The sequence below is a fragment of the Pelodiscus sinensis genome, chromosome 4 (genome assembly GCF_052426305.1).
Source record: "Pelodiscus sinensis isolate ZL-2025 chromosome 4, ASM5242630v1, whole genome shotgun sequence".
Lineage (NCBI taxonomy): Eukaryota > Metazoa > Chordata > Testudines > Trionychidae > Pelodiscus > Pelodiscus sinensis.
Genome location: NC_143055.1, coordinates 80,804,438 through 80,832,252, shown reverse-complemented (window position 1 = coordinate 80,832,252; position 27,815 = coordinate 80,804,438). Strand labels below are relative to the sequence as shown.

The 27,815-nt window shown below is 46.3% G+C and overlaps 1 protein-coding gene across 7 annotated transcripts in view; it reads right to left on the bottom strand.

The window, feature by feature from the left end:
* Positions 1-24,606, bottom strand: part of FBXW7 (F-box and WD repeat domain containing 7) — a 292,479-nt gene extending 267,873 nt beyond the window's left edge. For 3 of the 7 annotated variants that reach the window (XM_075930052.2, XM_089777970.1, XM_025185402.3), the window contains exon 1: positions 11,438-12,221. The gene's annotated coding sequence lies outside the window, so the exon portion shown is untranslated. Of the gene's footprint in view, positions 1-11,437; positions 12,222-24,586 lie in introns of those variants that run through there. The other 4 variants (XM_089777972.1, XM_089777971.1, XM_006111571.5 and 1 more) reach the window with 2 other exon arrangements.
* Between the last annotated feature and the right edge of the window lie 3,209 nt (positions 24,607-27,815).

Below are 27,815 nucleotides of genomic sequence, written 5' to 3'. Positions count from 1 at the left end.
ATTTTAAAGTTGGAACTCCACGTGCAGCTGACCCCGGGCTCCATGCAGCACTGCCACTTTGAAATGCCTGGCTGGGAATGCTGCACAGAGCCTGGAGTCACCATGAGAGTCCCCAGCTGACTCCGGGCTCCACAGCACTGCCGCTTTGAAACGCTGTGGCGGCATTTCAAAGGGGCAGCGCCACACAGCTGATCCCAGACTGTGCGGCACTGCCCGTTTAAAACACTGCAGCAGCATTTCAGAGGGGAAGTACCGCACGGAGCCTGAGGTCAGCTACATGAGGCGCTGCCTCTTTGAAAAGTCGCTATGGCATTTCAAAGTGGCAGCGCCACACGGAGCCCATACTCCATTTGCTTATCGGATAGTCAACTAGTCCTTAACAGCCTTACTTAAAACTGCATATCTTAGAGGATTCTGTCTCCAATGGGCATGCTTCAGCCAAAGGCTCTACAAAACTTTCCCCTTGCAGGCTGCTACAAGCTGTGCTGGGTTGGTTTGGGCACCTGAACTCAGAGCAAGGAGACTGCCTCTGCTATTGGTCCCTAGAATGACGGAGGAGGAAGCTGTCAGATTCAAATGCTGAGGGGACAAGAGCCAAACTTGAACGAGGATAGGGGAGTGAGAAAACAGATGAGGAAGACGACACTAGTAGGTGGGGGTTTGGGTGGAGGAAAGGGGGAGACTGAGGACCGGCTGGGAAAGGAAACTTGGAGCTGGGGCAGAGATGGAAACCAGGAGCAAGCTTTAATTCTAAGTGCATGACTCCGCAACTTTAAAGCTGTTTTTTAACTTCTTTTGGCCATGATATATAAATGTGTATTACATATAATCTGTCCCTTCCTCAACTTACATATTTCTAGATCAGAATTATATTCGCTAAGGTGTTTCAATCTAAGATTAATAATACAGAAGAACAGAGTTATTATGCAGCCCTCAATTAAAATAATAAAATCTCAGGACTGGAAGGGACCTTGAATGGTGTTCTAGCCTAGTGTTTCTCAACCACTTGTATGAGTGTCCTTAGGGAGAGAAGTCAGGGAGGGGAGAGTACATCAACACAACTGAAATTTGGAGAAAACTGAATTTTTGTTTTCAGTTTTACAGCTTTTTATTATTTTTGTACTTTTTACACCCAAAAATGTCATTGCAAGCCCAGCTACGATTAAGCTGTTTAAACAAATGGGTTACAACGGTAGAAAAAAATTGTGTGTCTGAAAACTAAGTAGTGGGGGTCCTTTTTTTTTTTTTTAAAAGGGGTATTTTATTTAAAAAAAAACAAACAAAAAAAAAAGGTTGAGAAATACTGTTCTAGACCACTCCTCTGTGTTGAAGAAAGGACTAAGTTTTATCTACACCCCATCTGACAGGTGTTTGTGTAAATTGCTCTTAAAAACCTTCAATGATGGAGAGTCTACAGTCTGCGTAAACAATTTATTGTAGTGCTTGCCACCCTGATAGCTAGGAAGTTTTTCATAATGTCCATCCTAAATTGCATTTGCTACAATTTCAGCCCATTGCTTCTTGTCCCACCCTCAGATTACGGAGGATCATTTTTCTCCCTCCTCCTTCTAATAATCTTTTATTTATTTGAAAATGTATGTCCTTTCTCAGTCTTCTCCTCTTCTCCAGACTATCCAAATTTTTTTGTCCATCTTCCCTCATAAGGTCATGTTTTCTAGATCTTTAACCATTTTTGTTTAAAACTAATAAAAAGGAGAGAGGCAGAAGCCAGACCTGGACTGGCAACTAGAACAAGATATCTTAGACACAAAAAAAACCCACCAGGTAGTGGACAAATATAGGAACAACACGTCTTTTTGGAAAGAAGCACTGAAAGTATCTCGCCCTCACACCTCATAAATAGCAAGCCAGATGCAATATAAATCAAAATATTTTTTTCAAACGCAACATTTTTCCCCAGACCATTTTATAATTCAAGAGTACTTGTTTCCCCTAAATCAGGGGTAGGCAATCATTTTTGCGCCGGCGGGGTCACTTTGTTAATTTTGGTATGTGGTCACAGGCTGTTCTGGCCCCCTAGAAGAGTGGGAGGCCTCAGGCGGAAGGGGTGGGACTGGGGCTACAGAGAGAGAGAAAGAAAGTGTGTGTGTGTGAAAGAGAGACACTGTGTGAGAGACAGATTTTCTGACGCAGACTGAGTGTGTGCGGCATAAGAGACGGAAGTGTGTGGCACAAATTGTGTGTGTGTTGGCCATGTTTCGCTGAATGCAGAGGAGAACATTTAGGACTCTGTGACTGCTAGGCCATACTGCCCCAAATGCAGGTTGCAGGACACAGACCAGGCCTGGGAAAAATATGTCCCGCGGGCCGGATCCGGCCTAACAGCGGGCAGCCCAATGCAGAAACATGACTGCTCCCCTGCAGAAACATGACTGTCAGGCTCTGTTTTTGTTTCAAAACAACAGGGGGGGGCGGAGCTTCAGGTGCCACCCCCACCCCCAGCACAATCCCACTGGCCAGTTTCTGGCCAGAAACCAGCCAATGAGATCTGCTTGTCTGAATAACAGACAAACAAGAAGTACCAAGCCCCTCCTTGGCTCAGTTATTGACTGAAGCACATGGCCAAGCAAGCAATCAGGCTGGCTGGGAAATGCTTTAAGCTCTGCAAGCCTTAGCTTTGCAGACAGACAGGCTGGTTTGGCTGCTGGCTGGTAAGTCTCCTGGCCACATCCTGCCTCTGGCACTTCACCCCCTCCCTGTCCTAACCCTCTGCCGCCACCACCCCCTCTCCCCCCCCCGACTTGACATACCCAAAGCGTCTGTCCCCCTCTTGCACCCATACCTCCTCCCAGATCTGGCACTCAATCTCCTACCCCAGATCACAATCCCCTTCAACTGTAGTTCACATCTCAAACCCCTGCGCTCCAGTCCCCTGCCCTAGGTCACAACTGCCTCCTTCACCCAAACTCCCTCCCAGACTCCAGTCTCTCTCCTGCACCCCAATCCCTTACTCCAAGCTCCACTCTGCATCCTACCTTCATCCCAGACCCCGCATCTCCTCCATTAATATCATGGAAGAATGCAGCCCTTGACCACTTTCCAAAATCTTGGAGTGGCCCCCGCCAAAAATTATTGCCCACCCCTGGCATAGACTCTATGGCTACTGCGCCCCCCATCCTGAGTGGGAGTCTGAGGGGCCGCAGCTGACATGTCACGTAAGTTTCTCAGAAAAGTCATGCTCTGTCTCTAAGACAAGGAAAGCCGTCCTGCCCTGTTGCCTCCCCCCTCCCACTCTGCAGAGATGGGGCATGGGGAGAGAAGGGATGTGTGTGAGAGAGTGAGAGAGTATGAGCATTGAAATCTTAGAAATAGTGCACTGCCTCTTAAGACAGGTACTCCTCTGAGACACTTATCATCCATGCTTCAGATTGAAGCAGCTCCACTGTGTCTCCCACTCCCTGACCTTTGCTCTGCAGAGATGGGATACAGGGACACACCATGACTTTAGCACTTCCTGCTCTCACCCCACCCCTCCGTCCTTTGCCCTACACAGCTAGCAGAAAATCCTGGGAGCAGCTCAGCTGAAGGATGGAGCAAGGTGGGAGGAGGGACAGCAGAACACACATTGCTGGCTGTACATATGCTCGTTCTGCTAATCAGCTGGATGGGCTCAGTCCAGACCCTGGGCCTGATTTGCTGACCCCTGCCCTAAATCACCTCAAGTTCCCTCAAACCACACACTTATGCCAGTAAGCTAGTAAGGCCACAATTTTCCATCTTAACATCTGGGCAGAAAAACTTGTTAAGGAAGGAATTGTATATTTTTGATATGGGTAATGAACTTTCTGACAGCTATGACACTTTTTGAAGATGTATCAGGATCTGTACATGGAGAGAACACAAAAATGAAAGAGCTGCTTGTGGCAGGTAATTTGTTTACATAGTACTTGAATTTGCTGCCCAGGGATCTATGTAAAATGAAAATTGGGTAGTCTTAAGTTTGTTCCCTCGGACCTGGACAAGTGATCACATCTTATAAGAATGGCCACACTTGGCAAAATCAAAGCTCCATCTAGCCCAATATCCCATCTTCTGACAGCGCCCCAGAGAAAATTAACAGAACAAGTTATTATCCTGGGATCTTTCCCCCGTCATCCATTCCCAGCCTCTGTCTACAAGAAGCTCAAGATACCATCTCCCATGAATGTGTCTAGTTCTTTTTTTAAAAAACCATGTTATAGTCTTGGTCTTTAACATCCTCTAGCAAGGAGTTCCACGGGATGATTTCAGAATACATATGTCATAATTTGCACCCTCTATGGCAGTCTCAGAGACCTAGAACTGAAAACACATAGGCCTCAGTCCTAACAAGTCAGAAATGAGGCAAAGACCATAACTAAAAGTTTGTACTGACACAGCTTGCAACGTACCTGTTTTGTGAATTACAGATTGCCATTCAGTTGGTTTCATCATCTTTTGGTTTTCGAGTATCTAAAAGGGTGTCACAAGGGATATGTCTACACTGCAGAGTTTATTTGGAAAAACAGCTGTTTTTCTGAAAAAAAGCTCAGTTACACTGCAATCACTTTTTTTGAAAGAAAGAAAGGAAAAGAAAAAGGAAAAGGAAAAGGAAAAGGAAAAGGTTTTTCCAACATTGGTAAACCTTTCTACAAAAAAGTAGCCTTTTTCCAAAACAGCTCTTTCAAAAAAAGGTGTGTATGGACAGGAAAGAGGGAGTTCATTCGAAAGAAGAGGAAAGAGGAAAAAAGCACATGTGTCCTGGTCCACAGTAATCTCAGCTGAAATGAGAGAGCGTCCACACTGAACGGACGCTATCTTTCAAAAAAGCAGATTGCTTTTTTGATGCACTTTTGCTGTGTAGACACTCTCTTCCAGAAGAAGTTTTTCCGGAAGATCTCTTCCAAAAGAAGCCTGCGGTCTAGATATAGCCAAGGAGGAGGGAGAAAAATTGTTCTCCTTGGCCTCTGAGGACAGGACAAGATGCAATGGGCTTAAACTGCAGCAAGGCAAGTTTAGATTGGATATTAGGAAAAACTCTCTGTCAGGATAGTTAAACACTGGAATAAATTGCCTAGAAAGGCTGTGGAATCTCCATAAATATTTAAGAGCAGGTTAGACAGACATCTACCAGGGATGGTCTACGGTGCTTGGTCTTGCCATAAGGGCAGGGAACTAGTCTTGATGACCTCTCGAGGTTCCTTTCAGTTCTCATATTATATGATTCATGAATTCACTAACAGCATGAAAACATTTCACAGCGAGTATATAGCCTATTTACAGGAAATGGAATTAAAATGTGGTACTGTATTTGCTAAGTCTGTTAAAACACCATCATCTATAAACTGTTTCCCACTTCTTCAAATTGAAGTTATACATGCAGATTTTAGATATGCAGATAGTATAAGTCAATTAAGTTAGTGAATCTGTGTGTGTGTGTGTGTGTGAGAGAGAGAGAGCTTTTCCTGTGGGACAACAGAGAGACATCATCACGTCACTCTGCATCTCACAGACTCTGCCCTCACATGGCCTCCCTGCCCCAGACACTTAAGCAGACTCTGCCTCCCAAAAGGCTGCAGCCAGAGATGAGGAGACAGGACCCTTCGGAGTTGGAATCTGCCCAGGCCGGGCTACCAGGTGGCTTTGCCATCCCCGAACAATGTCCAGGGCAGGGAGCGATTCCATCCAGAGCCTGGGCACCACAATAGATCAGCTTGCCACAGGGAATGGGGCTGCAGCAGTGCTACCACCATTGCTTGCAGAGAAAACCACAGGTAAAGCTCTGGGGTGGCTGAACCTGAGGAAGTTGGGGGCCTTCCCAGTGGCCAGAGGGCCTGAGGCATTACACAGGAGCAGTCCCACAAGGGAACCAGTGCGGGGCCTGAGGGGAGGCCCTGGCACACCCTGCTCAGGGGAAGCAACCACTGCACCATATCCATTTTTGGAGCTGGCTGTGGTGCATAACCATGTGCGTGGGGCAGGCTGAGCTTTGGCTCGCTGTCTGGGGACAGGGGCTACAAGACTATGCTCCTCGCAGGCAGGGGTTCTCAGCCCTCTGGCCCAGGGGGCTGCGTCAGCTTGTGCGAGGCCTGGTCACAGCCCACTCGCGCTGGAAACAGAGGCAGGCTCCGTGCCCTGCGTCCCTAGCTGCCTCATGTTCACCGTGCCCAGAGTGGCCACCTCAGTGCCAAGCCACCCCAGTGGAAACCGCAGCTGCAGCCTGGCAATCCCTAAGGCATCATAGAGGTGAGGGCCCAGCAGCGCAGCGGCTGCCAACACAGCTGAGTGAGGGCGAGGAAACTGGTGGGGGAGCGCCTGCCCCTGCATGGTCAAGCCCAGAGACCCCCCCTGCCCTCTTTCCATCCTCCATGGCCTCTGTTCCTCTCCTTCTCCCTCACAGACTGTCATCACCTTCCTTCTCAACCTAGCATCCCCAAAGGACCCCTGCTCTCTGCCCCTTCCTCCAGCCTCTTTCTCTGCCTCCTTTCCATTTCCTCTGCCCACAGATATTCCCCTTTTCTGCTTCACAGCACCCCAGAAATTCCACCCTTCTCTCCAGGCATCTGCCCAGATCCTGCCCAGCACTGGGAACAGTCTCCGCACAGAAATTCATGCATATGGGCCTGGTACAGTTTCTTTGCTGCTTAGGTGGCCTGTTCATGGGAGGAGGCAGGATGTGCATAGGTAGGGAGGAAAGGGGATAAGGGTGTATGTGGGGAAGGGTGGTGCAGTAAGGGGACAATGATGGGGGTAAAGGGGATATAGGAATGGAGGCGGGGGATGGGCAAAGTGGGAGTACAATGGGGGTTAGGGAAGGATGGGGGGTGTGGGAATATGGAGGAAGGAGGTGGGGGTAAGGGTAGGCAGTGTGGGGTGGGGAAAGGAAGGGGTTAGGGAGGATAGATTTGTATAGGAATGGAGATGGGGGAATGGGAGTGTAGGAATGGAAGACAGAGGTGGAGCTAAGGATAGAAGGGGGGTAGGCTATGGGCCATGGACTATTTTATTGGTGAGTGGGGCAGAAGCAGGAAGGGTGTGGGTGAGGGGGACTGGCTGGAAATTGAAGTGCACAAGCGGGCAGGATGGGCCAAGAGGGACCCGTCCAGCGGTGTGGTGGGCAGGAGCAGAGAAAGATGCAAGTGACTTGGGGCCAAGGAGAGCACAGTTGGGATCAGTGCAAGATTAACAGTCTCTCTGGCTGTGAAAGTGGCCAGCGAGAGCTGGGTTGGCGAGCTTAGTGAGCAGGGGGCGCAGTCCTCTAGTATGTTTTGAAGAGGGGGGAAAAAGTGTGCCCAAATATCAGAATAAAATCAAGGTTGGAGTATGCTGAGTGGTGATGCTTTGTGTTCTATTATAAGCTTTTTCTTTTTTTAAAAAGCCAGCGAAAAATTGCTCTAGCAAACATTATTGAAGATGGACATTACAATGGGACCTCTCACTCCCTCCTTTTTCTATAGCTTTCACATTTTACTTCAAAAGAGAAAGCTATCACAATACAGAATAATCAAGATGTTTATGAACGTGGACCATGCAGAAAAATGAGTGCAAGTTTTAAAAAACTATAGCTAACAATCTGTCCATTGCAAAAAGGTATTAGAAAGAGTCTGACAATAATGAAAGAGAGGAAGTTAAATTTAAATTTGGATTCAATATACTGACAGAGCTTTATGCCAAAGGAAGCTGAAATGTTATTGTCAGATTAAGCTAGGGGGCTGTGTCTACACTGGCAAGTTATTGCGAAAAATCAGCCGGTTTTCCGGAAAAACTTGCCAGCTGTCTACACTAGCCGCTTGAATTTCTGGAAAAGCGACGACGATCTAATGTAAAATCATCAGTGCTCTTCCAGAAAAACTATGCTGCTCCCGTTCAGGCAAAAGTCTTTTTCCGGAAAACTGTTCCGGAAAAGGGCCAGTGTAGACAGCACAGTAGTGTTTTCCACAAAAAAAGCCCCGATCGCGAAAATGACAATCAGGGCTTTTTTGCGGAAAAACACGTCTGGATTGGCCATGGACACTTTTCCGGCAAAGCGTACTGCCAATCTAGACGCGCTTTTCCGAAAATGCTTTTAATGGAAAACTTTTCCGTTAAAAGCATGCCAGTGTAGACGTAGCCGGGATGTAAAAGAGTAGTCGAGTTGACTACTCGCATTCCCTGCCTCCCCCCGTTGCTGTCTCTATATCAGCAAATTTTAACTTCCAAGGATTAAACTAAATCATAATATTGCTTTAAGCACATGTATAATTCAAATATGGGAAGACACTGGTTATCCTATTAATCTTCTACACCAGTGGTCCCCAACGCGGTGCCCCCGGGCGCCCGTGTGGCCCCACCCCCGTGCACCTGTGCAGCCCCAAAAGGTTGGGGACTACTGTTCTACTCTGCAGGAAGGTAATTTAACTTATGGTTTCCTGGCCCCTTTAGTCAGCTGAAACTCTAAGTGTTGTTCAGTCATCACTCAATTCTTGCACGTCCTTCCTTAATGCAGTGAGTGTTGTAAACCACTCAACTGTGGTTTAAGAAAGTACTGCACACCTCAAAGTGGCTGTATCTCAAAAAAGGAGTCAAGAAATTTCTAGTATCCTTCAAGTACTCCACCAGTTTTGGGGGGTTTCTGTACCTGGTTAAAGACCTTTACACAACTGGAGAAACTGACTACACAGATACACCTTAAAGACTAACAAAACATGTAAACATTATCATGAGCTTTCATGAGTACAAAAAGTGGGTTGTATCCACGAAAGCTCATACCACCATCTACATGTTTTGTTACTCTTTAAGGTGCTGCTAGACTATTTGTTGTTTAAGTTTTTCCATTTACAGACTAACTCCACTGCCCCCTGAAGCTTTTACACGGATACACTAGGTAACCAGAATATACATATGGTTCTGTCAAATGCTTAGAGAAAACTGAACAAACAAATGAACATATTTTTCCTCTAATCTTTCAGTTGAAATAATCTCACTTGACAGTGATATTAGCAATACAAAGTTTTTAGACAAAATGTCTAACAACTTGTATTAACCCTCAAAACAAAGTATGATTTAATAGGACTCCAAGCGAATATTGTACATTCCACTCTGATGGAAGGTCAGTGGCTGCAATGTAGGATTGAAAGAGGAGAAAGTAAAAGATGATTGGAGGGAAACGTAGGAAGGAAATCAACAACACTCTCTAAAAATAAATCTAGATAAAGTTGGCCAACCTGTTTATTCTCTACTAAATTAGACAAGTTAGATAAACTTTAAGGTTTACCTTTTTCTCCTTCTGAAAGACAACTAGGAAAAATATTCTATATCGATAAACAGTTGCAGATATCAGTGTTATCCTAATGTTAATTCTGAAACTAGATCTGAAATATATTCAAATGGTATTTGCAGATTTTTTGGTTTGTAAACCACATTTAGACAAATCAAAATGCCTATATACAGTATAAGCGACGAGGAGTCCTGTGGCACCTTATAGACTAACTGAAGTGTAGAGCATAAGCTTTCGTGGGCAAAGACCCACTTCGTCAGATGCATGACATGCATCTGACGAAGTGGGTCTTTGCCCACGAAAGCTTATGCTCCTACACTTCAGTTAGTCTATAAGGTGCCACAGGACTCCTCGTTTTTGCAGATTCAGACTAACACGGCTACCCCTCTGATACTATATACAGTATGAACCCTGTATTGTGGAATAAAATTTTATTTACTTAATTTAGCAGCAACTTGAACTGCTGGCAAATGAGGCTGAAAATATGCTATTCATGCAACTATATATCCCTTTCGGTAACTTTGTATGTGGCAATATAAAAACATGCTGTATACTAAAGGCATGTCTTCATGACGCGGAAGATCAATGCTATAGTGGTCAATCTTCCGGAGTTTGATTTATCACATCTAGTAAAGACCTGCTAAATCAAACTCAAAGAGCACCTCAGTTTGTGTCACTACTCCTGCACCTCATCAGGAGTAAGGGAACATTTGCTCCCGCTGTGGAAACTTGAATTAAGGTATGTTGTACCTAAGGTACATAGTTAACGTAGCTGGAGTTGCATATCTTAATTCAACCTTCCCCTGTAGTGCAGACCTGGCTTATGGCTCAATATCCAGCTTAAAATTCTCAAACTGAGAACTACAGAGCACTTGATGGTATTGGACAGAGAGATTACTAGACAGATGCTGCTGGTTTTTCACTCTTATTCCCAATCGCTAAAATTGGAATGTTAGATATTGTGTAATTGAACAGTCATGTAACTGCACAAAATCTTAGCAATTACACAACTATTTAATAGTCCCCAAAGGCAGGGTCAGCAGCCAGTGCACTCCCAGCTCCACTTCTGGGGAGCCCCTTGCTACCACAGCACTGAGGGAACTGGTGCTGGGGGGAAACCAGATTTTAAGCCAGCTCCCCCCCAGCACCAGCTCCTGCCTGCCCCCTCCCTGCTGCCTCAGAGAGGCAGCAGCATAGGGGTGGGGGAAGGCAGACTGGAGCCATTAGCCAGCTCCTCAAGGGTATCAGCTCCCGCTCCCCCATCCCTTTCACAAGGGGAAGGGGAAGAGTGCATGTAGTCTACAAGATTAAATGGTAAATCCAGGCTTTTTGGTTAATCGTGTAGTCCTCTACATGTTGACATCCCTATTCTAAACTGTATTAAAACCCAGCATTTTAAGTGAAATGCATTAAATTACTTTCCTAATATTTCCATACTAGAATTGCTGCAGTTTTCAGAGGGATGTTATGCAACTGTGGGTAGCCAGGAATCCACAGTCTCTATTAAGATGAATCCCACCCTTACAGAGTTTGAAAACAGTTCCACTAAAAATACCGTGGCTTGTATTTTTCAGTTCTGGTGTACAAGACATCCTGATAAAGCACAAGAACAGTTCTGTTGAACTCTAGAGATTTCACACAGAACAATAGTGAATGGAAGGAGGTTCAAAGTCGCTTTTAAAACTTGGTCTTTGTTCAGGCCTTCAGTATCTCTGCTGTTCCTTGCTGCAAGTACAAAGCCAGAAGTACAAGTTTCAAAGGGGAACTAATTCCCAAACTCGTTTTTTGATTGGGCGCTATCAGTCCCTTCACTGTAGTAACTCTTCACAAATCCGAGGCTCCTTAAGTCTAAGGTGAAGAGTGGCAGGAATTGATTTAACATAAGGATTTCCCTACAGTGTCTCTCTCTCGTCGGAAAGAGAAGATCGCACTCCCGGGAGGGTCACTTAGCTCAGCAGACCGTGCAAAGCTCCCGACAACGTGAGGAGCATGTGAAACAGGGGATACCTCGGGCGGGACTGATGTGATGACGGCTCTCCCCGCCCCGCCGGGAGGGACAGAGCCACTACCGCATGCTCCTACTTAGTCCCCGTCACAACCTACGTTCAAAGGATTGCGGGGGTCTTTGCACCCACGTGTTCCACCTAGACTGGCATATAATCAGCGGAACAGACATCATCAGACCCGGCCCCTCCTCCTTACCTCACCTTGGGAGCAGCAGCAGCAGCGGCGGGCTGTTTCCCTCCTTTAGCTCTCCGGACGCAGCAGACCCGCTATCGGTGATACAGAGGCGGCTAAAGCTCACCCTTGCTCCGGGGGCGGGGGTTACGCTCCCCTGCAGGGGCTTTAAGACTTCGCAGCAAGTTGGACGACAAATCCCAAGAGACCCCGCGGGAAACTTTAGTGAGAGACGAGTCCAGCCCCCTCGGTTGCCGGGTCTCCGCGTCTCTCTCGCTGCCTCCCGGCTCCGGGGGGCTGTCGGCGGTTCACGTGCGTGTCCGGGACTCTTCACATGGAGCCACCGCCTCCTCGCTGCCCCCTCGCTTCCCCCGGGCCGGTCTCTCTGCTGCCGCCGCCGCCGTCCGGGAAGGAGACGAGGCGAGTGGGTCGGGCCGCGGCCCCCGCCCCGCGCTCCCTCTCATACACTCGGGAGCCGCCGGACCCGGCTCCAGCGGCCGGGGCGCTGCTAGGGCCCCAGCCAGGCAGCGCGGGGAACCCAGGCGGCCGGGCTCAGCGCCGCTCCCACCCTGAGCTCAGGCATGTGTGAGCCTCGGCGCGCGGCGCTCCGCAGGCAGAGGCGGGCGGCAGCCGCCGCACCGGGGTGCCCGTTACCGCCTCCGCCGGAGCCCCGCGGTTGTGGCGGGAGGGGGCGCTGGGGAGACCGGTCCGGGCTGCAGCTCGCTCCTCGGATCCGCTTGTTTTCTGTGTCTCTCACACAGCGATTGGTGTGGGGTGGGGGGGGGGCGGAGGGAGAGAACGGCGGCGCACGGCAATGACGGACGGACGTAACCAGGCAACAGCCCCACCTCCCTGCCGGCGCACGGCGATGACATCAAAAAGGACACGGCGGTGCGAGGCAGGTATCGCTACTGTTGGATGGTTCAGGCCGGGACGAGGGGGTGGAGCCTGAGCGCAGGGCGGGGATTAACCCGTTCGGGCCTGGCCTGCTGGCGGAGGGAGGTTTCGGTTTCTGGGGGAAGTTTAACCCTCCGATCCGAGAGCAGCCGCCTGCGGGGGTGACGGGCGGGGCGGGGCCGGGGAGGTGGACGCAGACTCGGGCTGAGGCGCGCACCCCGGCAGCAACAGTCTCCGGCCTCTCCTGACTCTTGGCTACAAAGCGCTGAGCTCGCTGCAGCGTCTGGCCGCGCCCTGGAGACCGGACACCCCCGCTGAACCCGGCCCGCGACTGGCCTGCGCGCGGGAGCGTGGGCTGGGGCGGCCTGGGGCTGTCGCTACAGTGACTCCCGGGCTCGGGCTGCCCCGCGCTGCCTCCTCGCCTGTGGTTCGGAAAAGAAACCCGCCTTCAACTAAGGCCTTGCATGACCTTGCCCTCGTGTTCTCCTCCGGGTTCCTCCACGGGAACTAGCTCTTACCCCAGCACCAGCAGCTGTTCTGCAGGCTCCATGTCCTGCTGCCTTTTGCCCTACACAGCTGCCCCGGAACCTTATGGCAACTTCTGGTTGCAACAGGCTGCCCATTCTCACCCTAGAAGCATCCGTGAAAACAAGCCTGTCGCTGTCAACCTAGACCACAATTGTGGGGAAAACATGTGGAATCCTTGCACAAGTTGTGTTGTGGCCTTGAGCAGCAAGAGTCAACAGCAGTTTGCACAAGCACCAGAATTGCTGGCCTCCAGTGGCAGTAGCAGGCCAAATAATTCAATGACTGGATGAAGGGAAGTGGGGCATCCTCTCATCTTCCTATGCAAGCAAGATAGTGTCAAGTATGCTTTGATTGACTTGGACCATAGCAGTTCTGAATTTAGGTGCTGTCATACTGCACTCCAAAAAGCCTTTTTTAATTATATTCTCTCCCTATTTTTCCAGTGTCCACTTTCCAGAAAAGAGGTTGACTCCAGTTGCTGTAGAGAGCTCCTTTCCTAGATTCCCTGTATACATTTACTATACAAGACATATCTTGTGCCTCAATCATCTTACTTTTATCACCAGCATAGGCACACTTAATGTTTATGTACATAAAACTAAATAGTCTTGATTTAAATTCATTATTCCATTCTTACAGCACTATATGTATCTTAAGTAATGTGTAATTTATTTTATTTTGAAACATCTACTGAAATTAACAAGCACTTTAATTATGTACTTAAATATAACTAATACTTTCGAACCCACAAAAATAATGTGAATGTTTTGAGACAGGATTGTGAGACTTTACCATTATCAGCTGAGAATCCAAGTACCAATACCCAAGCAAATATACTTGACAATGTTTTGCTTGCATGGGAAGAGGAAAGGATAATATCCCTTTACTGGCTCATCATATCATTACCTGGGTTGGTACTGTGGGTGGAGGCCAGCAAATGTTTACGAGAATACCACCAATAATTACAGGTATAATTCCCTTCCACTTCTATTTCCAACCTTCAGAATTAGGAAGAGACTGAGTCATTTAATCTAGTTCTGTGATTGCAGGTAACCATGGTGTGTAATCCCCATGCATAAATGTATCAGTTTCATCTTAAAACTAATTAGGTAGTTTTCCCCCACTACTTTTGGAAAGTGATCCTCACTCCTTTGATAGTTAGAAACATTCTTTTTAAATTTCGGACCTAAATTTATATATAGCTAGTATATGTTCATTTGTTCATGTGCTGACATTGTCTTTTAGGTTAAAAGCTCGTCTCTCTCTGCTGTCCCTCCCTTCACATATGTAATCATATCCTTTCTTAGCTTTTGTTTCCCTAAAGTTAAACAAGGCAAGCTCTTTTATGTTTTTTGTAAGATATGTCTCTGCTCCCCTGATCATTTTAGTAGCCATTCTGTGCATCTGTTCCAGTTTGAATGAGTCTGTCTTGACCATAAGTGACCAGAATTGTGCACAGTATTCCAGATGAGCTCTTACCAGTGCCACATATAATGAAATTAATATGTCTCTATCTCCTCTGGAAATACCTTTCTTGATGCATCCTAAGATAACATTTGCCTTTCACAGTTGCAACACAGTGGTGGCTTGTGGTCATCCTATGATTAACTAATACACTCAGCTTCTTCTGTCTTTTTGAGCAGCCCCCAACTTATAACATTCTTATTACTCCCTAAGTGCAATTTCATCCCATTTCTATTACTCCAGTCCTCAAGAGCATCCAATTTTTTCTGGTTTATGGTGCCTCAGCATTATCCCAAGATGATTCCAAACTGTACTATTAATCAATTGCAAGAATAGTCAGTTTCAGGGATTCTTGCCTTTTTCATCCTTCATTTCATCCACTAACCACTTAGCACTGTTCATCTGTAAAATGGTAGGGTTTCAGGAAATGTATTACAGTTTAGTTTCCCATAACTATTCTAGGTCAGATTCTGTTTATCATGGACACTTCAACATCTATATAGGCAAGTATTAGTATCTTTATGGTTTTCCTAATATGCAGTGCTTCACTACAGTACTTTATTATAAGGATTTGCCCTGGCTAATGGACTATACCCACTGTCTAGCCTAAATAAGATCTAGGACAGGAATGGGCAGTAATTTTTGATAGGGGGCCATTCCAATAATTTAAGTGATCAAGGACCACCCTTTTCTATGCTATCAAAAAAGGAGGTCTGGGGTCTGAGATGGAGGCTGGGTGCTGAAAGAAGCCTGAGGTGGGGGACTGGGATGCAAGAGCGGTGTGGGCTGGGAGGAGGTGCGGGGGGGGGAGGGTAAACGGTCACCGGGAAGCAGGGTTGGGGGCAGCAGGGCTGTCTGGCAGAGATCCAGGCGGGCAGCAGAAGCAGGGTTAGGAGTAGCGGGCTGTACGGTGGAGATCCAAGCAGGTGGCTGGCGGAAGCAGGGTTGCGGTCAGCGGGGCTGTCTGGCAGAGATCGGTGAGGGCGGGTGGCGGAACCAGGGCTGAATGGGGGGGTCAGGAGAGCTAGAGAGGAGGAGGAGGACGGGAGAACCAGCTGCCGGAAGCAGGGCTGAATGGGACAGCGGGGGGCGGGGCAATAGGGGGAGTGGTGCTGACCAGAGGAGATCGGTGGGGATGGGGGAGAACCGGTCGCCAGAAGCAGGGCTGGACTGGGGAGATCAGGAGGAGAAAGGGGCGGGGGGGGGGGGGGGGGAGTGGAACTGACCCGGGCACATGAATGAGTCCAGCCCCGGGGATTCCATTTTGCCCCTTCTCCCACATACCCTCCCTCGAGTAGCTGCAAACTGCCTGGCTGGTAGACACACACGCAGCCTGAGCACATCTACCAGCCAGGCAGTTCGCAGCTAAGGACTGATACACCTAATAATAATAAAACTTACCGAATTAGAAAATACTGGACATTTTATATGTCCGTTATCTTCTCAATTTGTTTCCCCAGACAGAAGCCTCAAATACCGGACTATCCGGTACAAAACTGGACACCTGGCAATCCTACCCCTCCTTGCACTCTCCCTCCTAGCCAGATACCCCACCCCCAATCTGCTCCTGCTCCTGCCTCCTGGAGTGCCCATGGAGAGCCGAGTCCCCCAAGCCCTGGCCCAGGCTGGGCAGAGGAGGCAGCCGAGTGAAACACTGAAAATTTATTCATTTTTAATTATTTTTATGTGTTGATATTTTTGGGCTGAAAAACAGTACTGAAAAAAAAGGGGGGGTTCTGACTAAAGTAAAAAGTTTGGGAAGCCCTGATCTAGCCAGCTTTATATCCATCTTGCAGTCCATTTATCCAATCCATATTCCCTTAACTTGCTGGCAAGAATATTGTGGGTGACTGTATCAAAAGCTTTGCTAACGCTGGCACTGGGGGCTTTGGGAAGACCAGAAACAACTAAGTTGAATATTCATCAGTTGCTTAATGAATATGCAAATGACTTACCAGTCCTCCAAAAGCTTGTGAATGGATTTACTGGTCCCTGTGTCAAAAAGTTTGGGAACCCCTGTGTTTCTAGGTTGCCTCTCTCATTCAGTACGTGTCCCACATTGTCCCTGACCACCTCCTTCTTGCTAACATACCTGTAGAAACCCTTCTTGTTTTCCTTCACATCCCTTGCTAACTGCAACTCCAGTCGTGCTTTGGCCTTCCTAATCACCCCCCTGCATACCTGAGCAATGTTTTTATTTTCCTCCCTAATCATATGTCCATGTGTCCACTTCTGTAAGCTTCTTTTTTGTTTAAGATCAACAACAATTCACTTAAAACAAGCTGGTCAGCTGCCATATTTGCTATTCCTTCTCCACATTGGGGTGGTCCATTCCTGTGCCCTCAATAAGACTTCTTTAAAATACAGCCAGCTTTCCTGGACTCCTTCCCACCTATTCCCCCCCCCCCCCATATTAGCTTCCCCAGGGATCCTGCCCATCCGTTCTTTGAGGGAGTCAGTCTACCTTTCTGAAATTCAGGATGGAAGATGAAGTGATTTGTCCACAGGCTAATGGCAGAATCAGAAAAATAACTCAGGTCACCAGTGCTGTCTTTACTAAGCTACACTGCCCTAAAGAGAAATAAGTATGAAGAGTACTGAAAAATATATAGCACAGAAAGCAGTGGTAAGTGATGCTGGATATAGAAAATTAAGAAAACCACAGATTCCAGAATTCTTCTGTGGTTTAGTCTAATTGTTTTTGTTACAAATTTTAATCTGTCTCAATAGACTTTAAATGAAGCACAGGAGCATCCTGAGGATTCTCCTGTGAGGTAGGTCATTAGAAGTATCATTAGCCCCACTTTACAGGGGACAAAAGAGAAGCAGTGATATGTTCAAGGTCACATAAGAAATCTGTGCCAGATTTAGGATTAGAACTCAACAGTTCCTGGATTTGAAAAAGTACACTTTGTGGGGTAGAGTTGAGTTTTTAACTGTTTGGAAATAACTTAGTACATCTGAAATCTAAATAATAGATAGTATGTAATTGGGAGCTGAAAGAGTCAGCTGTCTCATCAATATGCATCCAAGGTAGTGGTGGGTTATTGATCAAAAAGCTTAGTGACAGTAGTTATCTGGCAGTAGTGGTAATGCTAAATTTGCATCAACATCTAGTAAAAAGTTTTGATTGTTTACATTACAAGTTAAACTGGTTCAATGTCTAGTCTTCAATGGAAATTTTATGATTTGCTAGTCAAAGAATAGAGTACTGTAGATCAGTGTTCTGGCAGAATTGAATTGAAAAGTTTACCCTGCTTATGCCAAGCCCTAGTATCATTTCACTTCCTTTCATTAACATTTACATTAATTTAAAAAGAAAAAGTGTAACTGGGTTTAATTGTAGCCTTTTTATTTTCATTAATAATGCAGAGAAGAGACAGATACTTGTCAGCGCATAGTACAGGTTGCATCTCTAAAATCTGCAATTATCTGATCCGGCAATATCCGTGTCCAGCATGACCATGGATGATCCAGGATCAGAGAGTCCCTGTGTGCTGCTGGGGGCCTGAGAGGTGGCATGCAGTTCAGTTGGGCTGCAGGGGGAGGAGTGGGAACCAGCACATAGCTCAGCTTGGCTGCATGGGGAGCCAGGAAGCCTGGTGTGGGGTGACCTGAAATGCCCTCCCTGGACCAGAAAAATCCCTCCTCCAGGATCAGTCAGGTCCCAAGGGTGCCAGACCAGGGAGGTCCAAACTATACTGTTCTTGTGAGACAGTGAAACGTTTCTTCCAAACACTTAATCTGAAGCTAGAGCATGTAGCTAGGGACTCTGAAGTTACGTCTACACTTGCAGCAGAGTATGCAAATGAGGCTAAGCGTGGAATATCGCCGAGTCTCATTTGTATACCTAATGAGCCACCATTTTTGCAGAAGAGGCTCTTACACCAGAAGGAGCAGTCTACACTGTCCCTTTTTGTGCAAGAAAAACCCTCTTGCGTAATGCCGTTATTCCTGAAATTAATTGGAGTTAACGGCATCGTGCAAGAGGGTTTTTCTTGAGCAAAAAGGGGCAGTGTAGACAGCTCCTGCTGGTGCAAGAGCCTCTTCTGCAAAAATGGTGGCTCATTAGGTATGCAAATGAGGCTCGGCGATATTCCACGCTTAGCCTCACTTGCATATTTCTGACTCAAGAAGCCGCGAGTGTAGACATAGCCTGAATGTATTTTCTTACTCTGGTGTTCTTAATTTTTAGACATTGCCTTCTATATAAGCAGTTGATGTTAAAACACAGTAGTAACAATGACATTGTAATACAACTGAACATTTAATACAATTAAAAACACAATATACTTGTACAGGGACAAGTCACTGGAATGGACTCAATTCAGGTATAACCTTGATAACTGGAAGAATTATATGCCATCAGATGTAGAGGGAAAAATAGATGAGAAAATTTTGCCAGTTCTGACAATTGGGGAAGAGACACTTCAATCTTTAGTGTCAAATCAACAATAGAATAACTAATTAAATGGCAAAATCTAACCTTGCAATATGTTATGTTTAAAACAGTAAAATTAACTAACAGTCCACTAAAAGGAGTGCAGACAGTCCAATGCAAGTCAAAATATTAAAAACATCATTTAAAAAAGTCAGTTTGATTCATTTGTACATATTGTCAATTTCTTAATGTTTCTATTTAAGGCAGTGCTTTGAACTTCAGTGCTATCCTGGATAGGCTTTTCTGAATCAGAGCATATACAGGCCAGGTTTGTCAAAGGACACTACAGCCATATATACAACTGGATTAAAACTGCGTTAGCACCATATTTAAACCTCGATTGTATTCTGGAGCAATGAAGATATACATAGCAACGGTATTGCAGACCAGTGAGTTGGCAGAAATATGTGGAGACGCACAACATTTATCAGGCTTCTTTCTAGCCAATAATGTTATGTCACTTTCACTAGCACCAATATTAATCAAGACATTACAATATTTAGCTGAAAACAGCATCTTTCCATGAATACCCCAGAGGAAACACACACTGACCTGCAGATAGGACTTGAGCTATGATTTTGTGGGAGCTAGTCCACTCCTTGTAAATCAGTTTAACATGGTTAGGCCCCATTTGAATTTGAAAGCATTAGCACTTTTCTAACCTCACTCTGGGCACCATAACTGGGAGGGTGCTGCTATGAGCCTCCCCTGGCTGGCTGCAACATAGACTTCTTTCCTGTTCAGCTTCCCTCCCCTCCCCCCCCTGCATGGGACTGGCAAGTTTCTCCACAACCCTCTTAGCCTTTGCCCACTCATGGCTGGCTAAAAGCTCCAGCTCCCTCCAGCCCCCCTTCCTTCCAGGGAGCTCAGAGCTCCGAAGTCCCTCCCTGCCTGTGCCACTCTGTCTCCAACAGCGGAAGAGCCTCAGTAGAGATGTAAAATTTCATTTAATGTGTTAACCGGTTAAACGTAATTTTTAACCACTGCTAGACTTGCTGCAGACAAGGGCTATTCCAGCTGGAGTGCCGTTGCCTGCAGTGCACGCAGGCTGGGCCCACCGTGGACAGGGCCTGCTCTGGATAGCTAGAGCGCCTCCTGCCCATGGCAGGCCCCATGCCGCTGGAGCAACCACCCATTAAGGGGGAGGCTTACTGGTTAACCATTCACATCCCTAGACCCCACAGAGCAAATGCTCACATGTGAGTGAGCAGGAGACAGAGGGGGACTGGGCAAGACTGGGAACAGAGCTGGCAGGGGGCATGACCAGAGGCTGGGAAAAAAAAAAAAAAGAGGGCAGCCACGCAAGGTAGGGGTACAGCTAGGCACAGGACTTTGGGGAGTAGGGGTGCAAAGGAGGAACTGGGCAGGGGAGAACCAGGCTGGGAAAGGAAAAGAGCATGGGAAGCAGGGGTTGTCTTTGTGAGTCTCAGGGTACATCTAGACTACATGCCTCTGTCGCCAGAGGCATGTAGATTAGGCTACCAGGCATAGGAAAATGAAGCGGCGATTTAAATAATCGCCGCTTCATTTAAATTTACATGGCTGCCGCGCTGAGCCGATCAGCTGTTTGTCGGCTCAGCGCGATAGTCTGGACGCGTGGGTGTCGACATCAAAGGCATTTGTCGACCACCCAGGTAAACCTCATCCCAGGAGGCATACCTGGGTGGTCGACAAATGCCTTTGATGTGGACACCCGCGCGTCCAGACTACCGCGCTGAGCCAACAAACAGCTGATCGGCTCAGCGCGGCAGCCATGTAAATTTAAATGAAGCGGCGATTATTTAAATCGCCGCTTCATTTTCCTATGCCTGGTAGCCTAATCTACATGCCTCTGACAACAGAGGCATGTAGTCTAGACGTATCCTCAGTGAGTTAGCAGTAAATGTGCTAGCCAGGGCTTCCTGAGGAGCAGGCTGGTTGCCCCATGGACAGCAGCTGTTCTGAGCCACCCCATGCTGCACTTCCAACTTTTCCATTATCTGCCCACATGCCTTCAGTATTCCAGTGTCAACAGGAAACTGACACTAATAAAAGGAAGGGAGTAACCTCTTAGCTGGACAGGAAGATGAACTTGCACTTGACAAAGCTGGAGTAGCTGAAATTTTAGTTAGGGAAAAGGTACACGAGTTGTTTGTTTGTAGCACCAAGTTATCTCCAAGGCTGTCACAATTTTCAACAAGCAAGAGTTCTAAGCAGTGCAGTGCTGAGTGAGATTTCAAAGGTCCCTTCTAAAGTGCAGCACATTCTTACTCACTTATGGGAAAGACATTTAAAAACTGTCCAGAGGTGAAAGTATTGTCCTCTCACAGCCTGCCCTTCCTTGGTGGGCTGAAGGCAGGGGGTGGAGGAGGTTGTGATACGACAGTACCTGTAAGCAATTTAACTGTAGAGTCTCAGGACAGAGGGTTGGGATATGAGGGTGCAGGAGTCAGGGTGGGGTGAATGAGGAGCTCTGGGCAGGGGGTTGAGGTATGTGGGATGTAGGAGTCAGGGCACAGGACTGGGAGTGTGTGGGGAATCTCAGGGCAGGAGGTCTGGGGGCACAGGAATTAGGGCATGCAGCTGGGTTGTGGAGGGTACAGGAGTCCACACAGAGGGTTGGATTGGGAGTGGGTTGAAGGGGGGTGCAAGAGTCAAGACTGGTGGGAAGTTCAGCAGTGGGGAGGTGTGCACAAGAGTCAGGGCAGGAGGTTGAGGGGAGTGGGGGGTCTCAGAGAAGGTTTTGGAAAGTGTGGGGGAGCTCAGGGCTGGGAGTGCAGCCACCACAATGCCCAAGTGCTGGATCCCCCTCTCAGCCTAATGTGCAGCCCCTTCACATGCCACACTTCCAGCACCTCCATCAGGTTGCCCATGAGCTCCACCAGGAAGTGATGCTTACCCTCCAGCTGACCCAGATGCTATAAGAGGCCCCAGTTTCTGAGGTAACAGAGCCAGTCTTTAGCCTGTAGTAGGGTGCCCCCCCTCTGCTGCACCTTAGATCCTGCAGCACCTTAGTGCTGAACTTGGCCACCCCACCCTGGTCCACACTGAAGTCCTGGGCCACACCGGGCAGCAGCTCCATCAGTCGGGCCCAGCCTCCAAACGTGCACTGCCAGCATGTCCTGACACACCACCCCCCTGCCTACTACCCCCATTACTTTATGCCCAGCAACCCCCAAGCTTAGAGGTCCCTCATCCATATATCTCTGCCACAGATCCCTGCTCTGTTGGCCATGGGTCCTGCTGAAGTGTCCTAGCTGTGTACACGAACTCCACACTGCAGAGCTCAGCTAGCATTAGCGCCTTCTCCGAAGTCTCCGGGGGGGGGGGGGGGGAGAGGAGGTGTCACAGGGACACGCAGCGTTTCAGCAATTCCTCCATGGCTAGGCTCGGAGAAACTGGGCCTCATGCCAGGGAGGTGGTGGCACCTGGTTCCACAAGGCCTGCACAAGATTCCATGACCTGTCACTATGGAGACACTGCTAGGACACATTCATAAAGAGCTTTCCTTGTGTAAAACTTTTACACAGAGAGACAAATTTTTGAGAGGGTTGATCCTTTTGAACTCCTGGGTGCTGTTCCTCTCAGAGCTGAAGTGGTTCAGTGTCTGCTTTGCTCTTCAGGGGGGCAGTAACCCCAACCCTGTGCCTTGTCCGGGGGACACCAGAGGATCTGGCCCAGCAGGAAAGGGTGGTGGGAAGCCCCAGAGAGCAAGAAGGCAGGTGTCAATGGCATGATCAGCATGCTGGGGAACAATCTCAAGGGGTCTTTTGTGACCGCACCCTATCACATGGATCTGTTGTGAGGGGCCAGTGGACATAAAGTGATGAGCATTCTAGGCAGGGTGTGGTGTGGCAGTGCATGCTGGCAGTGCAGGGCTAGAGGGAAATGCAGGAGTTAGAGGTGCAGGCAGCACTGGGCAGAATTTAGGGGTGAAGGCAGCACAATGCACGAGTTAGAGGCATAGGGGGGAAAGTGTAGGAGTAAGGTAGTCTACACAGCAGGGCTAAAGCTAAAATAAGCTACACAACTTTAGCTATGTCAATTGCGTAGCTTAAGTCAAAATAGCTTATTTCAGCTTTTGGTGCAGTCTACCCAGCAGGAAGTCCAAGGTAGAGCACTCTTCCTCTGACTTCTCTTACTCCTCATAAAATGAGGGATACAGGAGTCAGAGTAAGAAGTCCTCCAGCTCAACATTATGTCAAAATAACTGCTTGTAGTGTAGACGCAGACTGTTATTTTGGAATAACTGACACTATTCCAAAATAACACTGCTGTGTAGAGGTACCCTTAGTGACAAATGGGTGTAAGTCAGGTATGCAGGGGTTGAGGGCCCATGGGGACCAAGGGAAATAGGGGCCATAGGTGCTAAAACATAAGTTCGCCCAGAGTGCCATTTTCCCCAAGGCTATCTCTGGCATAAGCCAAATGTAAATATCATTGGACCTAATGCAGTTTGAACTTCTGATAGATAGAACCACTGAGATGTGGTGAAAACAAAATTCAAAATGTTTATCAAGTGATATTGAAAATGATTTGTTTCTGACATTTATATTAAAAACATTTGCAAACCCTGTTTAGGAGAAACCATTGCTTAAAACCATGGTCCCCAACCCGGCGCCCGCGGAGCAATGTGGGCTGGCAGGTGCCAGCCCCGGGCGCATGGCCGGTCCCGGCCCCGGGGGCGCCGCACGTACCCTTGCCAGCTCCGGCGCCGGCCTTGGCCCCGCCCCCGGGAGCACTGCGCGTGCCCTTGCCGGCTCTGGCGCCGGCCTTGGCCCCGCGGCGCTTACAGGGGGGACGCGCCGGCCCCGGGCGCGCGGCGCTTGCCAGGGGGCGCCTTCCCCGGGCGCGCGGCTATGGGGGGGGCCCCGGCCCCATGACTATTTTAATCACAAAGTTAAGCTATGCAGACAAGTAAGAAGTTCTGAGCAAAATAAACCCATTTGCAGTGTCCAAATCTATTGTTTTTGTATCTTCCTCCAATTCTGTAGTACAAATCTCCACAAAATTATTGACCGCCTATGGGATTGCCAAGATATAAGCCATCCTGCATAGCTGATGAAGCCTGAGCCTAGCAGAGAAACAACAATTTAAAGTCTAAGCACCACTGATTATGCTACCAATGTCTCGATGCCTAAATTCCCATCCTGTTCTAACAAAAGGAGTTAGAACTCTCTCTTGACCATGAGAGCTTCACTCTTCAGGGACTCTAAAATTAAAACATTCAGGATGTATAAGGACTTGGTCCCACAGCTATGAAACACCCTTCCACAAGATATTAGATTACTTGAGATCCAGTCACCTTCAGATTAAAATGCTTGGCTCCTTCTGACATACCAGGCTGCAATATGACTGTGCCACACTTGCCCTGTATGTGGGATGCCTTAAAATGCCTTATTGTTGTAACTCCCAATCTAGAACACTCACAAACAGCCTGCCAGCACCCAGGTCATCTTCAGATGTGTTTGCAGAACTGCACCTTGCCAGTCATACACTGGCTCTCACTAGACTTGGTTACACAGAGTGGCCAACACACTCACAGTCTCATGTTTTCCCCCAGGAATGTATGTATTTTACTGCCCAGCCCTCATCTGGACGATCCCAATATATTAAATCCATTATTTAAGGGAATGATAAACATACAATTATCCACCCTAAATGGGGTTACCCATGCTCTTTAACTCCAACACATTTGACTAGATAAAACAAATGTATTACAGAGAGACAGATTTGATGTGAGTACAAGTAATGAACCTTAAGGGTCAGAAATGGTTACAATAAAATAAAATAACCTAACTCAACAAACTATATTTGGTTGAAAGCAAAGTTTTTCACCATATGCATCCAACATCATTACTGACCAAACTCTTCGGGTCAGGACCCCTTCTCCAGAATCCAATGTTTGTCTTCTCAGGTGCGTAGAATGAGGTGGGGGAGGAGAGATATTTGACCCTCCTCTTTATAGTTTCAGTCCCTCATTGAAAAACATTTTCATCTGAGAACCGTAGGATCTAGTGGAGGAGACCTTATGCTGTGTCTTTGCTAAGGTGTAGATCTCTTTGTCAATGCCCCCTCTTTCTTGCCAAAGAACAATCACTTGTTAGGTGATGGCCCATCAGCTTGCCCTTTGTCTCTGGGAAATTAGTTTAGCCTTTCCCCCCAGACCTACATTGGAAACACAATCCTGATTTCAGCTTCTGTTCCTATTTTTACTCATATGTTGGTACATGTGTTCTACCATATTACTGATTAGTAAATTATGAGTTTTCAAATGATACCTCATCAGGCATATATTAATATCTTGTACAATGATTACCACAATAGTGTAAAGGGTGTGAATACAGGGATGTGTTCTATCACACCCATCTCTTCACCTTATTCCTTTAATTTCCCAAGAGTGGCTTATGATGTAATTAAACAAACAAACCTTTGTTCCATTTCACAGCATATCACAAGATAATTGTGATACTCATACTAACTGGGAAACTATAATTTTTGGAATAGCTGTTAATTTTTATAATCCTGTCACAGTAATGAATGCATTTCAAAATTCTGAATAAGTCAAGCTTTTCTAACACTGTTTTAAAGCCTAATATGCAGAAAAGGGAGGGACTGCATGTTTTCAGAGTAGCTGGGTATGTTCTTGGCTAATGTAGGCACAAGCACATTTTCTGCAGGTTTTGTGCTAGACTCAATTTGGGTATTATATACATTTCCTTTGCTGTGCTGATGAACATGCTTACTTGGAAGAATCTGCTTTATAATGGTGGTTTTGTGGTGCTGCCAGGGCTATGAGATAGCATTCTGGCATATGTAATTTTACTGGCATATTACTCCTGCTTGATTAAAAACTGCAAGCCACAAGTATTTCCTGAAGAGACATTTCCTCAATCAGTGTAGGCAGTATCTCATCATTCTTTTTGCAGGAAGTGACACTTCCTAATATGAGAGTGTCATTGTAATCCAAATACATTATCCATTGAAAGCATATATAGGGCAGAAGTATGGGAGTTAAAATAGTAGCCCTCTTCTCTAATTACAGCAGGACTAATCCATTATTTTAGTACCTGAGTTAGGATCTGGAATTATATGTATCCAATGAAAGAATGATAAGAAAATCCCTAACTACATTTCATTAATTAGGATTTTAAAAAGGGATTCAATTTCATCCTACAGGGCATAAGCCAACCACTAACTGATGAGGTTAAAACAGAAGCTTCCCTAGTGATGGGTCATTATTCCATAACTGTGTAATACAGGGTTTGTGTGTGTGTGTGTGTGTGTGTGTGTATGTATGGGATTCCATAACTCCCCTGTACAGGGAGTGCTCTCTCTCTCTCTCATAACCACCTATACCTAGGGAAAACTTTTGTTAGTGTTTGGTTTATGCCCTGTAGGATGAAACTATGGCACTTTTAAAATCCTAATTAATGTAATTAGGAAATTACCCTCAAGAAACCCTGTTATGTATATAATATAAACAATCAAAATGCCATACTCTACTATCTCATTAACTATATATGCTAAATGATTTAAATTAATCAGCAATTTGACCCTTAATTTGGGGAGTTTGTACAAAAAAACATTCTGTTGTAGTGCTGCTTCAGCTGTATGAATATTAGCAATATGGAAAGCACTAATATAGATGGCTCTCAAACTTCACTAGCTATTTTCAGCATTATGCCAATTATACCTTCTGGGTGCACATCCGATTCACACAATGTTGAAAACAGCTGCTGGAGAATGAAAATTGTTTACATTAGTCCTCAACATTGCTAATGCTAGTGCAGCTGATGCACTGTTACAACTGTAAGAATTTTTGTACAAATTCCTTGGGTCTTTTGGGTTTTCTGCTGAATTAGGTTACTTTTAATTGCATGATAGTTTTCCAAGCAATGCAGTGGTGCTTAGGAGTCTCTCTAATGCAACTAAGTCAGAGTTTGGTAAAAAGTATTTCATGTAGACAAAGTGTCCTCTTCAAAAATCAGGTTGCTGCTCTCAGACATCATACAGATAAGCACCTCCTTCCTGTGGGAGTTTGAATTATAGGCAAGGTCTCTGAGTCAGCAAGATATTGTAAAACAATGAGTAGTCCTGTGGCAAAATCCACTTCTTCAGATAAGCTCGAGATTTGAAAGAAAAGGGGGCAAGTTATTGTGTTAATGATTCAATGTAAGAAAGGCTTATCCTACCTAGCAACTGTTGCTAGATAGAGTGTTAAGAAGCTGTTGGTAACTGAAAATCCATTTATCTTTTTTTGCTATTGAGGTAGTTTATCAAGACAATTAAAGCTGACCTATAAAGATAAGAATTTATTTATTTGAAATATTAGGAAGTACAGTATAAAGAAGTATTGAAATATAAAATCTGCTTGGTTTCTCTGTATAAATAGCTGGACTGTCTGATCTTCCTGAGTTTTGCAAGCAGACTTGTGGGAAATCTTAGAAATGTAGATTTGAACATTTCACACTTTTAACAGAAGAGGCAACAGTGCTGAATCTTAGAGCCATCCTTTCTTCCAAGTGCTTCTCAGTCATTCATGTTAAATAGATTATTGCAACACAAACCAAAAATAGTTTTAAATTGTGACTGAACACTTGGCCCCACTGAAATCTATGCCCAGTAGGGTCAGGATTTCTCCTACAGGAAAGACAATAATTTCCTATCTAATTTAAATCAGATTTCTCTTTCTTTGTGCTCGTGATGTCACAACTCTATTTGTCTTCCAACTGCCATAAAGTTTTCCAAGATAGACAAGACCTGAATTTCTAATATAAGAGACAAAATACTTCTGGTCTTCTTTGGACATTGTAAAGCAGAAGTGGGGGACACACATTCCAATTAATTTTCCTTTTCAGGTCACCTTTAATACAATTAAATCAGCATTACTAATCTACATTCATTTCTTTGACATTCATGTGTCTCTTCAGGGGAGTGATATCTAAGTTGTTAATTCAAATCCATATCAAAACTATTTGCAAGTTTGGGTCTGAGATTTTGATTTGCATGCTACTTTGCTTTTCAAATTTGTATTTCATATACTAGTGATAGAAATGTAGCCGTGTTAGTCTGGTGTAGCTGAAACAAAAT